The 23,230-nt window shown below is 42.5% G+C and overlaps 1 protein-coding gene across 1 annotated transcript in view; it reads left to right on the top strand.

The window, feature by feature from the left end:
- The window catches only part of SFMBT1 (Scm like with four mbt domains 1), a 153,109-nt gene that overhangs the window by 30,725 nt on the left and 99,154 nt on the right, over nt 1-23,230 (top strand). The window contains exons 6-8 of the mRNA XM_064667839.1: nt 1,808-1,993; nt 6,683-6,750; nt 10,317-10,513. The gene's annotated coding sequence lies outside the window, so the exon portion shown is untranslated. The remainder of the gene's footprint in view (nt 1-1,807; nt 1,994-6,682; nt 6,751-10,316; nt 10,514-23,230) is intronic.

Raw genomic sequence — 23,230 nt, 5'->3', positions numbered from 1 at the left:
AAAATAGCTGCTTAAGTAGAAAATTAAGCATAAATACCTGCCAAAAATCCTGTATTGAGGTGATTGGTATATATGGGCCACTGCCAGAAGTTGTAATAGTACAGCCTTTTTATGGAGTCTTATTAACTTTTTCCAGGGAGCAGCACATTGTAAGTGACTGAAGCTGGTGATTTAAGATGCGTGGCAGAGGGAAAGAAAGATCTCTTGATTACAGAGCAGAGCATATGGCCATGCTTGAGTTGGATATGCTGTAGCACACCAGAAAATGTACTTTGTTAGCTGTAAAACCTGATGGAAGGAGCGAGACACCCCTGCTCTTTCTGCCCTTGGTTCTTGGCGGTTTGGATTACAAAATGCTTAAAGGATGTGGATTAGAAAAGATGTGTTAACTGTATGTACAGTTACTGTTTCTGTGGCCTCATTAGCATGCAGGATGCTTCACACTGATTTGGCATTGTTTCTGCCCTGAGGAGCTTGAAATCTGAAGGCAAAACCCTGTGACCACCTGAAATCTGAACATTTCAAGGAAGGCTCCGAAGAAAGGATTCATGAGGCTGTGAACGTTTACGTTTTAGTTGCCATGTCAGAAGCGGGAGCAGGCGGGGAGGCAGAGGTAAACAACTGGAGCGGAGGAGAAAAATAGCGAGAGAGTTCTAATTGTTGTCAGTTTGATTCCAGCCTTGTTCAGCCCGACAGACTTGGCTGCCTCCTTGTCAGTGGAGGCTTTTCTGATTTACACTGCTCTAAGTGAGAACATCTTCGTGCTTTTATCCAACACAGCTGCTGCCGGAGTGGTTTTAACCCTTCGGTCCTTTTGACTTGTTCAGTCTTTATGGGTGTGCAAGGAGGAGGTGACAGCAGCACAGCCAGGGCCAGGTGCTTCTCCATGCAGGGACCCACTTGGAAGAGCTGCAGGGGTTGATCTGTACTCCTGCAGACAAGGCAGCTTCCTGCAGCTGATCTCAGGTTTTCTTGCAAAGTGACGACCTTCCCCATAGGCATCTTTTCCACTGTGCCTCTCTGGTCGTAGCCCTTTTGGTCCATCAGGTCATGTTTGTGCCACATGTTGCACATTCCCGTGTTGTGTAGACATACCCTCCACTCAGCCAGGGAAAACAACCACCTCAGGATAAAGCCAGTGTGCACTGGGAGATAAAGAAAGCACTGGGAATGAGTAGAACGTGCTCGATGCTTTCCTGGGAATAGCAGTGGCCACAGAAGTGTCGTCAGGGTAAGAGGCAAAGGGAGCTTCTTTGGTCTGTGACCTGGTGGTCTAGAAAACAAAGAAAACCCCAATCTAGTTCGTTAATTAGGCAGAAAATTCTCCGAGGCAGTGAATAAATGCCCGGGCTGGGCTGGAGGCACCCCGTGGAGCCGGCACACGCCTCTCTGGCTCGCAGCTGAGCCTCCTCCCTGCAGCGCTGGTGCCATCCCGCTGCTGTGCCCAGCGCTTCTGAGCCACACAGAGCACTGGGCTTGGGCTGTGACAGGAGTGCAGGTTGTCTATCACACGACCGAAAAGCCTTTTCTCTTGTTCCCTTCTGATTTTAGATGTAAGCTTCATTACTGGCAGTAGAAAATGTTTGGTTTCCTTGAAAGACACTCAGCCCGAGGCGGGTGGGGGTTTCTGTGTAAGAATAAATATGACCAGCCCTTTCCTACTCCCCCTTCTTGGCAGGACTGCAAGAGTCAAAAGGCTTTAAAAGCAGCTCCCCTTTCTGTGCTGGTTTATAAATGTCTTTGTAGCTACACTAATAGCAGAGCTTGTCCTTTTCATTTTTCCTTTTCTTTTTTTTTTTTTTTTCAGGTCTGTTCTGCCAGAGAGGTGCTGCAGCAGGACGTGGAGAGGAAAGAAAACTCCTTCTGTTGAGGTTTTGACACGTGCTGTCAAGACCCCACCAGTTAGATGGGACCCAGCTCCCTGAGCACTGGTCACTTGAGGCTCACCAGGACTCAGCAGAGTGTTCTGTAGGGTTACCTGTCCCACTGCCAGGTAAAAGCCAGTTTTCCATCTCAGCTGAGACTGGGGTGTCATGGTGTCTCCCACATCTCTCCATTATTTGCTCTTACAGGCTTTCCCAGTCCTGCCTACAGCAGTCAAGCTTTAGCTTTCCAGTCTGTCTTTTTGTATCCATGCAAGTGTTTGTGTGCAGTGATCAGGGAAGCTTTCAGCACAAATTATTTATTATTATGCTCTAATATAACACTTCCTTAAAACATTATGTATCTTGGTATGAAAATGTGGGATCACTTAAAATTAGAAGACACCTGTTGGTGTTAGAACATCTCAAAGAAGCTAATGATTACTGGGGTGGGGACAAATAGCACAGTGCTCTCTAGTTTTGTGTTAATTTTATGCTTTTTAGCCCCAAAATTGTATACAACTGTAAGATGTTTGCACACACAGAATTAGATGTGCTGAAGCTGCCACCCAATGTTTCCTTGAGGCTTCTGTGTGACATCTGTCTCTGGGAACATTTGTAGTCACTGTACTGATAAATGGTACATAGGAATATTAGGGATAAAGGGTTCTTCTAGGCCTGATGTGCTCGGAGTGGCCTCAAATTTCATAATTATTCACAATAATGGCCCATGGACAAGAGACAGTTTCTCTATGGAAGTGCCAGGAAACTAATTTCTGAAATTGTGCTGCTCTGTGCACACAGCAATCCCTGGGAAGGAGCCTGGATTGGCACAATTCCCATGCACAGGGCTCTTGTCCTCACTGGCCACTGGCAGAACTGAGTTCACAGATATCCATACATTGCACGGGGTTTCTTTCCCTCTGAGCTTTAGAGGTGCAAGGAAATAAAATCATAAAGTTGTTCCAGCAGCAGGGGTCCAGTGAATGGGTAATTGTCACACAGTGTAAAGGTGTTCGAAAAGGTGGAGGAGAAAGTAACCTAAATGTCCTCCTTTTACTGGGAAAATGTGTTCTTATTTATGAATAATTTTTGCTGTTGAAGAAAAGTGTAAGACACAATCAGAGAGACCCTAAAAATGAAATGTATAAAGAGTTATTTACATTATATTGGAGAAGAAGGAATCACTGGCAGGGAGAATGCTGGTTTATTTAAATAAAAAAATGGAGTTACTCAGAGTTGCACACTTAGATTAACTACTGTACAAAAACTAGTCCATGATTCTTCCCATAGTAGAAATAGGAATTTTAGTGAGCATTGCTAAGGCTCTGTGTTTGTATCCCCAGACCACACTGGAGTCTGGTGTCTAGCTTTCCACAGTGCTGCTCTGGTGGAACTGCCCTTCTCTTCCCTTCTCCCAGCCCTTTGCAATGGCCACAGTTTCAAGTCACCAACTTTGTAGCCAAGGACTGCTTTATCCATACAGAAATGTGCTCCCACTGTACAAACAAAACACTCCAGTGCTATAAATGCTGCTGTAGAGACCAAGTGGAGCCCTGTGCCTATTTCCTGAAGCCACCCCCACAGCTGGATAAAGCTGCTTGTGTTCCCACTGGCAGGTAAAGGAGTGCAGAGCCTCACAGTTCCTGGATTGTCATGTGCCTTGGGTTGGTCCAGAGACAGATGCTGTCACTGTCCTTCTTTCTCTTCTTAAAGAACGACCAATTTTTACAGTTTTTAATGAGGTTTGCTAGTAATTGTCAACATCCAAAGGTTCATCACTAGATCCAGACATCACATTATTCCTGTAGATGCTCTTTGGGCTGTCAAGCCTGTGTAACTGGGGTTACATCTGGGGTGCTCTCTGCTCTCTTTATCCGTTCATTGCTCTCGCTACAGTGCTAGAAGCAAGATATGGAAAGTTCTTTTCCATGTTCCTGGAAGACAAAGTTAGCACAGAAAGGAGCAAAATACCATGTTTCCTTAGTTTTCAAGGTGCATTAGGAGACTGGTGCAGCTGGACTTGTGTAGGTGGATGTTGCACCTGATTTGTAGGACTGGTGATCGGTAAGGAAAGTTTCTTGCATTTGCTGTTTCAGTCTGTCAGTAATGGAGCATGAACAAGCATGAAATGTCATAATCTCAGATTTTTGCACTCCTATATTTTACCATAAAATTGATTGCTTTCTCAGATTTGAGGAATTGGACTGTGCTGAACAGATTAGAGTCTGTTAGCACAGGGCAGCCCTGCCCATCCATTAAACAGAGGAGCACTCAAAAGGGGTTTGTGCTCTTGGAAGTTCTACCCAGAAAAAGATGATTATATCCATAAAGAGCATTTTTTTCATATCTTCCTGTTGACAGAAAAACAGCCCAAATAATATGGTTTTATAGTGTATCAGATTCCTGCCAAGGGACAAGCGTTGCTTAAATTCAGCTTGACCCTGCTCTTTCCACTGGGGAAGGGAGTTCTTACCAACATGCAAACTTTGTTAGATGCTTTCTGCTTTTCATGGCAAATGACAGTTCCTGAGGAAAAGAAAAAGTGTTTGACTTGGAGGTTTTTGTTCTAATAAAAATTCCACAGTTTTGGTGAGAGCTGAAGGAAGTTTTATATTCTGACCAAGCAGGACAGAAGTGCAAGGAGCAAATGAGGACTGTGCCTAATGAGACACTGCTTTAGAAGTGTCCAAAAGATTTGTTTCCCTTGACACTCTGTTCCATTTTCTGTCATGATCAGCTGCTTCCTCAGTCACTGCTTTTATGCCTTCAAGGAGAAATTCCAACTGATGCTCTGGGTTGCTTGCAACACTATGTGTGTAACCATGCTTGGTAAAAGAAACTGGGGGAAAAATAAAAGGAAAAGCACTTTTTCTTTCCACATTAAGAAAAGTTCCTCCTTCTGAATGCTGAAATAAATCTCAGCATAACGTACAGATGAAAGACAATTCTGTGTCCCAACTCTCCTGAGCCATAGTGCTGGTGGTCCTGGATGCTCAGACCACCTCACAGTGAGTGCCTGGATTTTATTCACACAAGAAATTAGACCTTGAGTGGCCCATGTATAAGGCTGTGTGTAACTAAATGTCTGCACAAGGCAAATATGACAGCACAAGCAACTCTTTTTTACCATCACAACCCCCCATGCATAATGCAGAGCTCATGAATAATTGGCACAATGGTCTGTTCCCAAATTCATGATATTACACAAATTTTTTCACTCCAAAAGCAAACACAGGGGAAGTGTTATCTGTCAGGAATAAGAGGGGACAGGCAGCCACAGGAGCTGGAGATGTGGAGCAGTCCCTCGAGGAAGTGACTCTCGCAGCTCGTGAGCAATGCCCACAATCCAGGGAGAAAAGGAAAGACAGCCAAAGGTTTAAAAATCATCCCCTTTATTACAGCATTACTCAGTGCCTGTAACTTTGGGAAATATTGTTTGGAAAGCTGATTGTTCAAATGGGTGTGGATATGAAATCAAAAAATATGCTGCCCTTGGAGGCAAGGCCATAGTCCTTTATTTCAGTTAGAAGCAAATAAATAGTAACTATCACTCTTCAGCCTTTTGAGTGCTTTTTGTGCTCTTAAATCCATGAATGATTGTGTGGGAGAATAAGGAAGAAAAAGGCAACCTGCTTAAGATAAAAATAAGTTCTGTGAGTTTTCTCTGTTAATTTTGGCCCAATACTACTGCTGGGCCTGAAGAAAACAGTCTGATGCTGGAAGAAGTTGAATATGTTGTCAGGGCTTTATTTACACTCATTATTTTTATTTTTCCTTTTGGCCCTTCTGGATTTGCCTGAGAGCACCTGCTAGTCCCTATGAGCTAGGGGATTTCTCTTCCTTTTTTAAAGCTTGTTCTTTCCAGAGTTAAAAGGTTCTGGGTACTTCAGAGACAGAAGTCAGACTTTGCCGTGCATTGTCCAGAGGATGCAGCCAGAACCACTCCTCCCTCATGAGAGAAACAACCCACGCCAACTCCTATTAAAATACACAGATGATTTCAAATTATTTTGGTGCCAACTTGCATGTGGCACTTTCATATTTCATATTAACTGTCCTACTTAATTTCAGCCCACTTTTCTTCCTCTGTTTGATGCCATTGTTTTCATGTTTGCTGTAACTTCAGCAAAACTGGAACAGGGCACTTCATAAAGTCCCTTAGAGGAACTGTGATAGTAGGATGCACAGGAGAATAGGTCTGGCTGATTTGTATGATTTGAAAAAATGGTGTTGGCTTACAACCTTTGGACATAGCCTTGAAAAAAAATCCTTTGAAAATGAAAACAGAACTTGGGGATTTCAATTTAAATCATCCTGAGAAATCGTATATTCAGTCATCACCACTGAAATGTGAGTCACTTGTTGGCCAAAACATGCAAAAACGTCTGTTCTGTGTTAAAACACAGATTAACCAACGTCAGCTTTGAGAAACTGGGAGGTCTCATCAAGCCTTCCAGATAATACAAGTGGAGATGAGTAATTACACTGAAACCTGGAAGGAGGAAGCTGAGGCTGCTCTCCATTTTTCCCCACAGGCCACTGCTTTACTTGATAACAAAGGATCCTTTCCAGCATAATCAAACTTTTTAAGTTTTCATTTTTAACATTCAATCCACTTTGAAATTTCTCAAGATGTATTTCAAATTAAATTTGGCTTTGGTATTCTGAGCACAGCATGGCGAGTTCATATACTGTTTAATGTGATTTGCCAACTTCTTTAGTTTGGAGGCTTTTACAGCAATTCCAAATCACTACTGAAAAGCACCAGTATTTACATATATATAGATGAAAATCTGTCTATAATTTTTATTTTTCAGACCTCATTTCAGAACCAAGACATGATGGTAATATCTGTGAGAGATGGACTCCTGGGTTGCAGAGCCAGGTTGGTGTATTTCTTCCTAATAAATTTCTAACAGTATACATCTTTACTGAGATCTTCAAAAATATCCTTTTCTAGAAGGATAGACAGCAGCTGTCAGGCTGTATTTTAGAAATGCAGTTTTGTATTATATTTACCTTCAGTCAAAAGAGATGCTGTGGGTGGCATCTCTGCCTGTGATCTTTAAGGTCTCTTCCAACCCAAATCGTTCTATGATTCTAATTTGAGCTGACAAAACAGTAGATCTTAATCTCTATGATTTTTTGGGGTCATACAGTTAATTTGTCAATATTCCTACCCAGTTAAGGATAAACTTATATGCAGAAAGGAACCATAGGCAGGATCCTTTGTCTTTATTTTTTGGTACCAGTGGGGCATGGATGGGTACACATATAGTTCAGAAAGCAAATCTGTCTGTCCTCTTCCATTTTATAAAATTTCTGCCCGTCTGAACTGTTTTTATCTCGGCAAAAATGGGAAGAAAGACAAAAATTTCCCCACTGAGCTTTAAAGACTTCCATTGAAATAACCAGTCCTACTCAGCAGAAAGTTACCCTCGGTGGGTGCGTGCGTTCGAAAGGTTACGAACTAAAATAAAAAAAAAAAGCCAAGTCCTAAATTGGATTGCTGGCAGCAGCTCCTCATGTTTCATTTAAGCCAGTTCAGTTAAAATGACTTTCCTTTTTGTTTGCCAGGAGAAACGAGCTGCTTTGTTTAAGTTCATTACCTCTAATATTTTATGAGTAGGTGGGTAGCGAGCTTTGCTCTGTTTTCTATGAACTGAACTCTCCTTGTCTGGGAAGTTGCCACTTCACTCCTATTTGGATGCAGAGCACCCACCATTGTGCACAGGCTCTCACAGTTCCTGTTTGTGCCCTCTCCTTAAACTCTGTGCCTGGGTTTGCAGCCTCAGCAGCCGTGATGCTTAAATAACGGGGAAAGGCTTTTTTCTCCCACTTGCTTTTACTCTTTGTTTCTCCATGTTAGGCACAACTGAGATGTTTCTCTCCTAAGTCACAAATAAGGTCAGACTTAAGGCACAAACTTACCTGTGCTTACCTGTCCAGATTCCCCAGTGCCTGTAGAGATGTGTTAAGGTTGAGTCACCTTTCCTATTGGACACAATGGACAAAATGCCCAGTGTTGCTCACCTGCATGGACTAATGTGTCCACACAGATGTGCCCACAGTGCATAAATATTCTGCATCAGGCTCTGCCCCATTTGTCTTCTACCTGAGGCTGGCTGGCCAGGGTGGGCACCAGGGACGGTGGGATGCCCGTTCACAAGGATTTATTTTACATGAGGACTAAGTCCTTCCCCTGTAGGCAGGTCAGGCTCAGATATTACTAAAGATACATGACTTGTCCCAAATTGCCACTAAATAATGGCTCTTTTGAAGAATAGAAGAATTTTTGACTCTGCTCCTGGTTTCCTCGACCCCATTTGATGTAACATGGGTGCAGCCACACTGGAGGGGTTGCTGTGGGTCCCTGCAGTGCTGTTCCTGGGTAAGCAGGGCCAGAGGCACCTCACCAGCTCTGTGCCAAGGAATGTTTAGGACACAAAAGGGTTTTGCTGTTATGCAATAATCTCATTTCAGAGCAAGATAATCGAGAAGACAGAGTATCACGAGAAATGATGGGGAGTTAAAGAACAACCTCAGTAAAAAGACTGTGAATAACTTGATGAAGGCACATCAAAGTGCTCTCTTGGGATAAGAAGCAGTCCAGCCTCATCCAGAGGCTGTAAATAATATTGCCCCCAGGGTTCTGCTGCTCAAGCAACAGCACAACACAATTCTTTCTGCAGAGCAGGGGCTCAGTTTGGGTGCTGGTATGGCTACAATTTCCATTTAGTATAAGCCCTGCAAAGACAGTGGGAACCCAGGAACTTGGCTTCTTCCTGGTGCCTGCCCAGAGCCCACACAGACTCAGTAACTGCAGCTGCAAAGTACTGCAACTGTGGGCCAGAACAGCCCTAAGTCCTCCCCAGTTTATACAAGAGCCTGTTTCTTCATCTGAAAAACAAAACAAACAAACAAAAAATACAAAACAAAACAAGTAAATCTGCTACTTTAAAGGCTATTTCTTCAGTTTTAGCACTCTCTAAAATACTCAGATGGACTTCGAAGGCAGATACGTTAAGTTCTCTGTGGATGAGGATTAAGCCAGCCCAGTTTAATCCTACAAGGAGTAATCAAATGTGGAAACACCCAGCCTGTTGCCCTTGGGGGACTTTCAGTGAGCAGCAGTGTTCAGAGCAGGCTTTGTTGTTGGCTGGAGCCACCTCTGAGCTGGTTTCCAAATAGCAATGCAATCGTTGATGCAATCCTGCCTATTAACTTTTTATTTTATGTTCTGTATATTTTTATTACAGAAGACAATAGGCAGAGCAGTGTGCTTGGTTAATCAGGTTTATTTATATCCAGACCTTGTGTTTCCATTATAACTGGAACACACAGAGTAACGAACAGGGATCTCTTGGTTTTTTTAGAGAGAAAATACCAGGTGCTTAAGGCAAGCTGTTAGGGGACATGGTGAGCAAGTTTGATTTTAGAAATGTCACTCCATGCTGCCTGGAAATTGAAAACATCCCTTCCAGGTACCTGTTTCAGCTTTTGGAAATGATGGTCACCCAAAAGCTTTGACCCAAGTTTCACACAGAAGGCAAAATGAGTAACAGTAACTAAATGAAAATGAAAAATGAATTGTCTTTTTCTCCCTGGAGAAGAGATTCATTCTGCTGGAGCTGGATAACACTTGGAAGCTCACAGAGCTCCTTTTCATTAGAGAAATGAAAGCCTCATCATCCCTAGAGCTCTTAATTAGGCACCTTTTGCCATTCACACAAATCTGTGTCTCTGCTGTCAAGTCCTATTTGTTTTAAAAATTGATTCATTCATTTCAGCTCTTTTGTTGGGCAGCAGAAATGGATAGACCAAATGAATCCAAACACTTTGTGAATCGTGAGGGGTTTAATATAATCAGCGTGGCCACGCCAAGCTCAGAGAACAAGTGTACGCCGAGGCTTTGGTGCAAAATGCTCACAGAGCAATAACAAAAACCATGTTCAAAGCAGAGAGGGCTACAGAGGACAGAAAAAAAAAAGCACATATGGAGTATTAGCTCCCTGCAGACCTGTATGGTACTCTTTCATTTCTGGGGGCTATTAATCTGCAGGAATTATGTATCAGTTAGGTTGGAAGGGTCAAAATGAAAGTGCTCAGTTTTAAAAATACTTTGGCTGAATGTTTTTAGTGCAGGTTTTCTGATGAGGAGTGGTTTAAATGTTTTATTTAAAGGAGATGGCAGCTCTTTTTTCACCACTTTCTGAAAAATAGCATCTTCTAGGTATTGAATATAAATTTATACTGAGATCAGCTGTGTTTGTAAGCCTTCCTTTGAAGCACTTCTCCATATGATAACATTCAATGTCTGTTTACAGGGAGGTTTTTATTTCATGCAGGAAACACTTGCATTTGTGCAAACATGTAAATATATATATATGAATGGGTCTATTTGCATATGAATGTTTTCTCTTCATTGTTTTCTTGTTTTAAAAATCTCAGCCAGCGTTGAAACAGGAAAAAAACCAATAACCATCTCTGGTGGGACCTGCACAAAGGGTCGGGGACGCACGACTAGAGCTCATCTGTGAAGCCAAGCAAAGCTGATGTGAGTCCCACCACCCAGGAGGCTGAGCCTTCCAAGTGGCTGGTTGCTGCTTTCCAGGCTGAGAAGAGTCTCCAGTTATCTCCATTTTCAGGTTTGGATGATCTTTTCAAGAGGTAGCACTAAATATACAGAAGGGGGTTTTTTTTCTAGAATTTTGTACAAGTAGTCTAGGTGTGTCTGGAACTTATCTTTTAAGTTTAAAGCTGCTATGAAGTTGTTCTTTGCATGGATAGAGGGGCAAATGGACTGTTATTAATTAGTGTGCTGCATTCTGAAAGGGGGATAAAGGGAAAGGTAAGTATTTAGCTTGTATGGAGACTCTATGATCTGGGGAGAATAAGTTTTAGATAAAGACCAACATGATTAGAGGAAAAGAATAAAGATCATTGATTGGAAGTCTTATAGGAGTCGTTTTCACATTGATTATCTGATTTTCTTTCCAGTATGTACATCTTTCTCTTTAAAAGTGGTATCAGTTTGAGTCATTGTTTACTGTGTTTTGTGGTTGCTCAGATGAGCTGTGCTGTGAGAAAGCCCCAAAGCCTTTGCTCACATGCACATAGAGGAATACAGACCATGTGTTAGATGCAGGATGTGTCCCTGCAAGCTCTCATCAGCCAAATTGTGCCCACACTGGTGTCTCAGCTGTCAGTTTGGAGTTTTATTAATTTTTTTTCTCGACCTCTTGGAGAAGTTATCAACAAAAGTAGCAGTGTATTAGAAATAGCTCAAAAAATTTAAAAAATCCTCACCTCTTGTGTTGCTGTGCCTACGTGTTGTTGCTGGTGGTTTCACAAGAGATCCAACACAAATACCTTTATTTAGCTGAATACATTATGGTTTGCTTTTTGTTTCCTTCTTTTTCAAAGATAAGCAAGTCTTACTCCTATTTTATTGATTGAAAGTTGAAATCTCCATAACCACACTGAGAGTCTTGCTGACAAAGCAGTGTAAGCAAATTGTCTTAGAGCTACTCACTTCCCAGAGGATGGAATCGAAAAGGATTTATGAAAGGGCTTCACACAAGAAGGAGCTTTGCTCTTTCCCATGTGTGGACAGTGCTCTCAGTGCCCAGCTCAGATTGCTGAGGCAGTTTGATCATGGCCACTGTCAGCAAGGCCTCCTCAATTGCAGCATTTTATATACACTCTTTTGCCCAAGGTTATAAATGTGCCTGCAGTCTGTATTTTGCTTATAAACATGAGAGATGATCCATGCACATATTCTGCATTTGCAGCACAAGTTCTTTTGAATAATGGCAGCAAAAGCATTAAGCATCAAGGCCTGATGGATCTGTGTAAAACCCAGCAGAGACACCCTTAAGACTCTAACTTACTTAGTTTGCACTGTAAAAATATCCTAGGGTCTCCACCTGCAAAAATTCAGAGTGAAACTCTACTCAGAGAAGCAGTTTCGTGTGGTTGTGTATCAGGGCCAGGCATCTGGTGGTGTCAAAGTGAAAATATGACATGTTGTGTTTAGCCAGACCTGAGATGAATTTTGAATGTTGCCCAAGCTTGGAAAGTTTTACATGGTTTGGGAGGAGGATGAGCTGCTGAACTGCTCATCTTAGCTCCAGCAGCCACTGCAGATCTCACATATGTGTTGAGCAACACAGGATTAACAAAACTCAGCCCTGAGAGATAGAATTCATTGGGGGAGAATATGGTACACCTTGCAAAGCCTGAACTGTTCCTCTCTTGTTTGTATCTGGGTGTTGGATGGCTCCAGCAAACCACTGAGTAGCTGGCAAACCAGTATGAAAATCTGGTGTGGCAGCTCTTTGCTTTGCCAGCAGGTTTGTTTAACCCCTAACACAAACACCCCAGGAAAGGTGCAGGCTCTGGCCAGGGCTTCAGTTTCTAAGTTTTAATCAAATGTTCCATATTTATCTCAAAGCTGTGTTTCAGTCACAGTACATCACTATTTGGAGCTATGTTTTTAGGCTTCCATCTGAAATCAGGACATTCAGGTTGACTCTGTCCCTGCAGATACCTCTACATGTTCCTTTGCTGTGACAGAGGGGGAGGTTACAAGCCTATATTTACATCTTCCCAGTTCACTCAGCTCCAGTAATTACTGACAGGTCTAATGTATGGCTGTATTTCAGTGGGGGACAGTATCAAAGACCCCAAAAACTTCTGTTTTTTATCTCACGGAAGTCACAGAATCAATTAGGTTGGAAAAGACCTCTGAGACTGTGAAGTCCAACCTATGACCAAGCACCACCATGTCAACTAGACCAGTCAGTGATTTGTGAAATCAGTTGGAGCTTTGCTGACAGATATCAAATATTTTTACATTCTAAACCCAGCTACAAATAAAATTGGTAGCATTCAATTAACCAAGTGAGCAGAAAGGAAAATGTGTTAGGGAAGGGAAAACAAATGCTTCCTTTACATAACAGTAGAACTTTAAAGAGCAGAAAGCAACCTGACAGTATGGAATACCTCTCAGTATTGCCTGCCCAGGACATAATGCATAATAATGCAGGACTGAGTAATGTCATGTGAGAGATGTGATGTGGTGGGAGATGCAAAGGATGAATTAGTCACAGTGTTCTTTGCTAAGTGAGTCAAATAAAAGACTATGTGAGAGCCACAGTCAGAGGAAGGAAGTTCTTGCCAGTCCTGGCTACTGAAACTGAGTGGGTTTACATTTTTAAAAGTTTCATACATTACAGCCTTCTGAAAGATTCATTGCTTTAGGGATCCTAAACCAACAAACAGCCCAGTGCTAAAAGACAGCCCGGGTGAGGGACAGGTACAGTCTGAGACCCTGCAGCTGTGGGAATGTGACCACAAGATATTGATTTTGTCCTGAAATGAGTTGGATCCACTACCGTATTCATTACTGCTTTAAAGCAGAGCCTGAAAATGCCTGTGTTTGGAAGAAGCAATTCTGTGCTGAATTTCCCTGGCAAACTCCATCACTGACTCTGAGAGAGAAGTTGCTGAACTTGCACATGTAGGGAAGGACAGTGAATTACAGAGGTTTGCAGGCTCATGTGGAGAGAAAATTGCAGGATTCATAAAGCAGTAGCTGGAGGAAGTGTGTACAGATGCTTCAGAGACCTCTTGTGCAAACAGACACCACCTTAACTCACAGATTTAGAAGCACAATTAACTTTGTTCTTCAGCACTGGTTCTCTTAACTACTTCACTGCCACTACAAATGCTACTGAAACACCCTCTGGGATGACTGTTTTTGTAGAATCGAGTTTATGATAAGTAGTGTCTTCCCCTAAACTAATCACCTTCTTCAGCAACTCTCACTGGATTTAGTGGCTGGGCCTTGGTGCTGTGTTCATTTTTAACTTCCAGTATCTGACAACTTATTGTTTTCCTAATATTTCATTCTAGACATATAGGGTAGTACCTAACAGACCTGACCATATGCACTTGGTTTTACCCCTTTTCTTTTCAATTTAGAAACAACTGAATCTAGATGAGCTTTATTGCAGCACGAAATACCTGATTCAGCAGGTGGAACATCACATTGTGCCATCCTCCAGAGCTGAAGTTTCCTGAATTCATTTTGAAGTTTATAAAAGGTGATGAGGAAATTAGGGGATGTGATGATCCACGGGTTTATCCACCCTAAAGCATCACAGCACTGCCTGGTATCAAAATGTGACTCAGAACTTGTGATCACCACCACATCGAGTATCAGTGTGGTCAGTGTTACACACCATAAAGCAGTCAGGTTCACTCAGAGAGCTTGTAACATGTTTGCTTTTTATGTAGTTCATGCAGAATTCATTATATTTCAGAGGATTTTATAGTAGTTAAATAAATATATTTGATTTCATAGAAGATAACTCCCATATATTTTTTAGAGGTTCCTTTGTATGTTAGTGACGTTCACATATCCACCACAGCCTTGCCAACCTATCTCAGTCTTATTTCCCTGTCACCCAGGTGCTGTGGGCTATTAATGTATAAATAGATTCTTCCTCACTTCTTTTCTTCCTTCCTTTATTTCCTTTTATTTTTGTAATTATCTGATCATTTTCCCTGGAGGTGAACACAGGCCCCTGTGCTTCCCCTGCAGAAAATGAACTTCATTAAGCATGTGCTGTGTGTACCTATGGAAGCCCCTGGAACAGACCACCCTTATGAGGCAATCTCTCATCAAGAAAGTTCTGTCAGCAGGATCTCCAGATCCCATTAGCAAACCTCTCTGGAGTAGGGCACTTAAATAACCAGCTCTGGACGTGCCTGTTTGTGAAAGCCTTCCAAAGGGCACAGACCATTGAAAGTACTTCTCTGCTCTGCACAGAAAGCTGCCCTAACTAGGGCTGTGCTGCAGAATGTCCTGGGTGAGCTTGGCAAAAGGGGTGTTCTGAGGAGAATTGTTTCTAAACTGCTGGGTTTTGAAGTTTGCTTAGAGACCTACTCAGCTGTATTGCCTCAGTTCCCTCCTGGAGCTACTGCACTGCAAATGCCAGGAGTGCCTGCACAAAGCCCCTGAGGCTGCTGATCACTCCGGGTGCAAACCCTGCCTGGAAGCTGGGCTTGGTCCTGGGGGCTTCTCATGCCATAGTTCAACCATGCAGGATCTTGGGGCTGCTTGTGCTGTGGGGCTTTCACCAGCTCACCCCCTGCCTCCTCCAAACCCTGTTTGAATCTGTCCTTGCACGAAGAGCTGCTCTGAAGTGTCTCTTCTGTACATACAGGGTCTTCTAAAGCTCAGCAATGGCAGCAGAGCACCAGGCTTCTTCCAAGCTGAGCAGTGGGTGATGAAAGCACACAATATAGGGGCTGCTGTAAGCAAGTGTCTGAAGAACAGGCTGAGGAGGTGGTAGAGATGAGTCAGATGTGCAGCAGGCTGAACATGCCCTTTGCTTTTGTCAGTAAGAAAGGTTGTGGCACTCTGAATGCATCTTTTAATTTTCTGAACATGCTTTTGATTTGTCCAGCCTAAATCAGGGAGCTGGGTGAGCCAGGCTGGGTGGGCATTCTCAGAAGGAAGAGGCAGTTGTGTTCAAGCTCTTCCCCTGACCTGAATTCCTGCTTGAGAAACAAACCAGTTTCTTAGCTGAAAAGTAAATGTCAAAAGATACTAGAATTAAATTATTTCTTATTTCCACCTATCACAGAAAATTAAGTGAGAGGGATTAAGTGGATAAATGTATCAAGTAAACCAGCAGTGAAAACAATATACTCCCTTTCTACAACTGTAAACAATTACTGCTGTGTGATTTGGAAACTGTCAATTAGCCCTAACCACAGTGAATCAGAGCTGCTTTCTGGGGTAATGAAAATAGAGCATCTCCCCGTCACATCAGTATAGATTGCATTAACCTTAATGACTCCTGTAAGGCTAAACCTTGTCTTGCCAGGCAGATTGAACACTGTGCCTTGTAAGCTTTGCCTTTAACTTATCTTTGTAAAACTTCCATTGATTCTACTCTAATTTAAACTAGAAATACAGAAATTGTCAGGTCTGAACAGACCACTGGTGCAACTAATTTGATTTTTTGTTGCTAACTGTAACCAGTGATGGATAGACTCAGGGAAGAGAAGAATTATTCATTCCCTGTCCCCTCCCCCTTTCTCTTTCCACTTGTACCCTTTCCCTGATTTGTTTAATTAAGTGTGATGTGATTTCTTTACCCCCAGTTGATGACAAGTTTGTGTACCGAAATGGAAATATTAACAGCTCTTGTATCGTCAAACTCCATGGTATTACTAGAGATATTATGCTTGCTAGTGTAAATGTCAAATCCCAGTTTGGAAATAATTTTTCTGTATCTCCTCTATTAAACAGATTATTCTAAGAAGTTTCCAAATCCATTGCCAGGAGCCTTCTTTTTTTAAATCATTGAATGCTTCCTTTCAGTGGGAGAAAAGGTAAATAGGACCATGTTATTCCATGAGCACCACCATCTGCCACATCTCCTGTTTCGTTATTAATCTCTGGCTAAAGTTTATTTAGTGAATTTGGTACAAGTTCCTCTTGGACTTATCCCAGTGTAACAAAATCTAACCCTCTTTCCTCCAGTTAACAGGAATCTCTCTCTTCGTGTTGCACTTAGATAAAATTTCTAACTCTTCATGGGAAGAAAGATATACTTGATCTCTCAGCTAAAATGATGTCTTCTTGGTCTAATGGCTGGTATAGCTTTATTGATTAGCTTCTCCAAAATATCTATTGACTTGAGTTCCCAACAAGTGATTTTTCTATGGGCAGTTCTTTGGCACTGCAAAATTGGGCCCATTGGGGTTTCAAACTCAGGATTTGAAAATGAAGGTACCAGAACTTAATTACTTTTTGTATAAAAATGTAATATGGCTTCAATTTCTGAGATATGTGAGTTTCATTTAGCTCATGCCATGTCATGCTTTCCCTTAACTTAATCTCTACCACACGTCAGAACACTTTATTAATACAGCAAAGCCACTGTTCTTGACAACCTTATTGTTGCACAGATTTTTGCCAAAGCTCTGTTGCTGGAGTTCAGAGAATATATATTATCAGCTTATTTGTTCCTCACATTAGCAAAAAAAACCTGCTTGTGAATTAGGAAAAAAGCTCAGGAATATTTTATTACTGACAACTACAAATACCACAACCTGCTACAATGCAGGTTGGAAGGATGCAGCTGTACTTGAATTAGAGAGGGAAAAGAGTCCTTCAAGCTGTGAAGTTAACAGGGAATCTCTGAGTAAAGCATTTTCCTACTCAGCTGGGAAGCTGGAGTATTCTGCTGGCATCTTGTCACACAGCTTTGCAAACCCAGCTATGTCTGAACAGTGGCACCACTGCAGGCAGTGTACTGTGATATTTTTAAAAATTCAAGTATAACTACTTTTCCTGTCTTTATTCCTTGCACTGCTACGTGCAAAAGCTTCTCATTCAAGTTGGAAACTAGAAGATAAGCAAGTAAGAATGAAGCAGTCGGGAGGTTAACCTGACAATGCCCAGACCAAACAGGGAAAATATTTAAAAGTTCATCACCTTCAGTATCATGACAGAGGAGAGAAAAACCTCGAAGGGCACAGCCACCAGAGCTGCTCTGATGTGGTGTTAATAGCAGGGCTTTGCAGTTCTCAAATTTGATCCATGTATTCTTTTCCAGTCTCCCATACTATTTCAGTCCTGTTCCCCTTCCCTTCATGCAGCAAATCAAACAGGACATATCTAAACTTTTAAAGGTTGCCAGATGTTTAGGTTATCAGGAGGCAATCACTTTCAAAGAGCAGAAGAGTTTTGGCTATCGGGTGAATTTAATCAAAACAGGTGTGAGAGATTGTGAGGCTGTGTGAGGACAGGCCAACATCAGCTGTGCACTGGGAAGAAGGAGAGCAGGACAACAGAACTGGATCAGGAGTCCCCTTCTGCAGGGACTGTCTGGGGCACGTGCAGTACCTAAATGAGGTCAAAAACATGTGACAGGGAAGCTGTGATACACATCTGACTAAAAGATGCTGCCCAGAGATTGTTTTTTGGCAGGCTAAAGGGGTTTGGAAGCTCCATGCTTTCCCAAGATGCTGCAGTTCCAACCTGGTGGCCACAAGCCCAGGAGATCTCCTGATGCTGCACCCAGGTACTGCTCATATCACATGGGCTCTTTCCCTATTTTCATTAGTTAAGCTACTTCTCACTTTTGCAGCCTCACTACAACAGGACTCACTAAATATCACAGTGGTCACAGTTCACTGAATATCACAGTTTGGTCAACTGCAGTTCATTTGAGCTCATATCTTCTATTAAAAGTGACTAACTGGTTACCTAAAATAACAAAAGATTGTTCTCATTTCTGAGGGCTGAGACTGCTTAAGCAGAGGCTTGAATTACTCCTGAACACTGTGTAACAGATTTTTGTGCAGAGAGTTTTGTGTCATATGCTGAAATTTATTAGTCTCCCAAGCTATGCAAAATTGTTCTGTGATATTCAGTAGCCATAAAATATATGACGAAATGCAACTACCCCAAATTTCTTCAATTTCTTTTGTGTATAGGTGTATTGCCATTATTGAAATATTTATGTGGCTCTGGGACAGGTATTTGCAAGACACAGACTGCTTCAGTAGTACCTAGAGTCCCTTAACCTTGGCTGGACTTGACTCTAGGTGCCTCTGTAACACAAAACTAAAATCAGATCAAGCTCTAACTTCAGTAATTGAATTTTAGTAGCCAAATTTTATGAAGGAAACAAATTTCAGTTACACCTGTGTATTTATGAAAGCTGAATTTTCAGTTGTTAAATATGTGTTCATAGACAAGCTTGTGCACTCAACCAGGGAGAAAAGAGAATCAATATCACCCCTGAGCAGCAGCTCAAATTTCAAATATTCACAGCTTGTAAAGTCAAACTTGTGAAGTTTAATTGACCAGGAATAATTTGAGGACAGTGATCTTTATGCACTTCATAGGCAGAAAGCAACTGAGTTATTAACTGGAAATTATTTATTTCACTTTAGAAATTATGGGACAGTTGCAATGGGGCTTTGAATTTGCTAAACTCTGAACTTTAATTTGCTCATGAACACTGCATGATCCTCGACAGAAAAGGAACAGCAATTAGGAGCTTGTTTTCATGTAATTCCCTCCCACCATCGCTCTTTGAGCAGTTCTCAGAATGCCTAACCTGGCTGTCAATAAACACATCCCTCCTGCTACAACCACACAACACTGGAGCTGTAAAGGAGAAGATTAGCAAGGGATCCATGATCCCTTTTGCTTGTGACTTTCAGGTTCAGAGCAGAATTAACCTGTGATTTGTGCCTCTGTTTCTCTGCTTAGACCGGTGAACTAAATGCCCATTTTTCTTCCTCTACTGCCAGTGAATATTTACTGCAGTTTTTCCTGTAGAGCCTCGTCCCTTTGGCAGAGCTGAGAGTTTGGCTCATCCAGTTTCTGTGTCATTTTTTTGTAACCTGTGGCAAAGCTTTGCTCCTCTCTGCGGTTGTTTAATATTATGTGTCTCTGAAAATGCCAGGCAGGAGTCAGAGTCTGGTGAGGAAAGTGCTTCTGGGGAAATGGAACAATCTTCAACTCCCCAAATATTGTGAGTATTGTGCTCAGGGACATAAGAGCTCAGTGAAATGAGTGTTGAGAGGAAGAAAGGTAAAAATAAAGCGAACAGAATACAGAAGATAAGTGACATTTCAGTTCTCAAGTTTATAAACTTAAATTCTGCTTAATTCTGAAATTGCATATTCTTTAGAAATATTAGTGTTGGTGGAAATAAAGTAATTTGGAGGAGTCTGTTGTGACTTAGAGATCCCATATGAAATACTTTGCTATTTCAGGCTTGTAATCAATCTATCCTTCTTCTTGGTGTCCAGATTTACCTCTTCTGTAAGCCTGTGAAATTAATGCTCAGTCAGGGCCCTTTCAGCAGCCAACACACCAGGCCACCTCTGGCTGGGTTTGCTAAGGCAGCTGAGTTGCAGAGCCCATCCCATCACAGAGCTCTCATGTTTGCAGACCTGGCATCCTACATTACACAGTGTCTGTACTCTTAAGTTGCAGATCTCAGACAACTAATGAGGCATCTGTGAACCAGCTCATGAGCCCAAAGTACAAAAAAAAGCACAAAATGGAACCAATTCTGATCAGTCTTCACCTCATGCCCAGGTATAGGTATAGTTAATATAAAAACACATACTGGCTAGAGAACAGATACAGAGTGCAGTGACACTGCCTGAAAAAATGTCACATCCAGACTCCGGGATTTGGATTTTACAGGCAGGCAGTGGTGGCAGAGATCTTTCCTTTTCAAAGATAAAAATGAAAACTGAGCACGTAGCAGTTTCTTTCTGCAGGTCTACCTTGGTGCTATGTTTTGATCTTTAGGATTTAAGAAGGTAACAATGCTTGTGCCCATTAAAGAGGTGAACTTCAGAGTCCCTAATTAGGAGTTATGATGCATGGGTCCCCCTGCCAAGGACTTGGCATTCCTATCAGTGTTCAGCTCTTACTTCCACCTGATGAATGTTAAGAAGCTCTTAATATTAGGAATCTTCTTTGTTGTGTTTCAGTGACAGTGCCACAGGGTTGTGGGGTGGGAGTGCTGAGCACAGCTGTCTGCTCTAGGCTGACCCTCGAGCTGGCTCACTGTGAGTGTCTGTTCAGCCCTGCGCAAACAGCCTGGGCTCAGCATTTTAGTCTGTATCACCTCTCTGTTAGATGCCTTTTTATGTCACATTGCCTACAGGTGCAAGCCAAGCAACTGCTGCAAATTATAAGGAATTGTTTGTGCTTTGCCCTATTTTAAAGCCCCTTTGTCACTTAACTGTACACAGTCCCTTTCAGTATTTAAACAATATGGTCTGGGGGCTTTTTTGCTTTACTCCAACTTGTTTGAAGGGTTGTCAGTGTTTGTTTCCTACTGAAATTCTCATCCAGATTGTACAGCTCAGGTTCCTTGGTGTCAGCCATCCTGAGAAGCTAACATGTCCATTTTCAGGTCTGCCTCAAATCCTGAGGGAGGGCAGCCTTTGGCCAGGCTGACCTGATCTGACTTTAAAGCCTTAAACAACACAGCCCACTCAAACCAAGACATCTGTTGAGTCTGGGCAGGAGCACAGCACAAGCCTCAATAGCAGTGGTTAAACAAAAGTTAGTGATCTACAGAGAACTCATCTGAAGGAAATAATGTTTGCTTTTTTTTTAGTATTTTACAGGATGAGCCTCCTACAGGATGGCAGTTCTTTACAGCTTTATGCTATACATTGAATGGGAGTCCTTCACCAGCTTCTAGACATTTATTTCACAAGAAAATTTACTGGCAGGGGTGTATTTTTTGCCTGTCACTCCAAGTGAGATGACTCCATTGACTTCTGTAGTTCACTGACTGAGAAACCATCAAAAAGCAAACTTATCTGGGTATTAAGATTATTAGCAGTGTGAAGGGAGACAAAATGAGGCAGATTTCCATCCTTTTTGTACAGCTCACCAGGGAACATTTCTTCCCATCCATTCCTTGTTTTTTTCTTCTAGAGTGGACAAAGTTGTCTTCCTTGACACTGGCCTTGCCTTCCAGCAAGTATCCTACCCCCTGGTCACAGCAGAAGAGATACTGTGGTCTGATGTCTGTTCAGCCTGAGCTGGACTCAGTGATCACAACCAAACTGTGATTCCACCGATATCCTTTTTGCCCTTGCTGTTGAGAAATGCTGAGTGATGTGCGCTCAGTGGTGGCAACGGCATTCATACATGTGTTTCATTGTGCTCCAGTACCTCAGTTTCCATGGCTACCACAGAAACTGCAGGTTTGCTACACAAATTGGTGGGAGAGATTCAGAACACCAGCCCATATGCTGCAGCTTCCTGAACCTCTTTCTCCTCTCCTGGGCTCAGTCGTGCTTCTCTCTATCAGGGGCTGTAATGCTGGTCTCCATCAGGTACAGCAGGTCTTTGGCACTGCCAGGTTGTTCTGGGGAAATTTGGTGCACACACCAGCCTGTCCCCTTCTGGGTTGTCAGGTTTTTGAGCAGGGAAGATGATCTGCATTTTGACGTGCAGCCGAAGGGCCTGCGGGAGGTTTTTCTCCCTAGTGGTTGGCTATTCTGCCACTCCCCAGGTGTAAAGCAACTGAGTAAAGGCATATTTTAGCATGTGATCATGGAGCTTTATGCAGGAAGGCTGGAGGTAGAACATAAAACCAGATGGAATAGGTAAAACAAAGCCCCTCCTGGCCAATACCTGTCAGAACTGGAGACTGACAGCAGGGTCCATAGGGGGAAGAAGCACTGGAAACACTCTCCCTATGCCCAAGTAGCTGCAGCTCTGCTTCCCTGACTCAGAGATGGTATCTGTGTCTTTATTTGCTTAGTGAATTTTTTTTCTATTAATTTGCCTAGTTGTGTTTGAACTCATATCCAATTTAGCCTCTGGAACAGCTCAGCAACAGCTTCACAGCTGAACTGTGCACTGAGTGACAAAATCCCCTGCAGTCAGATCTTTCCCAGCATTAGCAGTCCTAGTTCCTTTAGTCATTTAGCAACCAGAAGCTATTCCATAACTGTGATTATTGCCCATCTTCATGTCCTCTCCACTCCTGGTAAATCACTTCTGTGAGGGATGGTGACCAGAACAGCTCATGGTTGTCAAGATGCAGGTGTGTTATGGATGTCCCTGTTCCTTTCCTAGGATATCCCAATATCTGGATTGCTCCAGAGCACTGAGCTGGCACTGTCTGTCAGAATACAAATATTTCTTTCTTCACAGGTAGTTATGGAGGCAAAGCCCATCACTCTGTGTGCTGACACAGATGTCTGGTTTAGGACTCTGTTAAACCCCTTCCTTGGGACCATCCCATCCCCTGACATGCCCTCTTCAATGGGTTTAAGATTAGGGCCATTTTTGAAGGCTAGACCAGACTTTGGACTCGTGAGGCACAAGTTTTGATTCGTGCTCAGTCTGAGCATCCTTTCCATGAGTGATTTGTATCAACATGAGATTTCTTGAAGGTCTTGTCTTTCACCAACTCTCTGGGGAGAGCAGCACTCTGGGCTCCTGTTCTGCAGCAGAAATGAGTTACCTGCCTGTCACAGGGGGTTTCTAGTGGGCACTTCTGCACTGTGCACTACTTTGGTAGTCCTCCAGCTCTGCCCCCTCCTCAAGCCAGAAATGCCACCCTCTACCATGATATAGCCCAGCTTGAATTTTAGGCAATGTCGACCATCATTTATTTGAAGTGAAAGATATCCTGAAGGGGACAGTTCTGCTGCTCTTAGAAAACTGTCTGGTTGCCACTAATCATGTAAGATTGCACAGAGTGGTAATTACAGACTTGTTCCATCACAGCCTCTAATATAATGTGGTCACAAAGAGCACTCAGACCAAGTTCCTT

The sequence above is a fragment of the Pseudopipra pipra genome, chromosome 11, assembly GCF_036250125.1.
Source record: "Pseudopipra pipra isolate bDixPip1 chromosome 11, bDixPip1.hap1, whole genome shotgun sequence".
Taxonomy (NCBI): Eukaryota; Metazoa; Chordata; class Aves; order Passeriformes; family Pipridae; genus Pseudopipra; species Pseudopipra pipra.
Note: the sequence above shows the minus strand (reverse complement) of the source record. Positions and strands in the feature narration are given on the sequence as shown.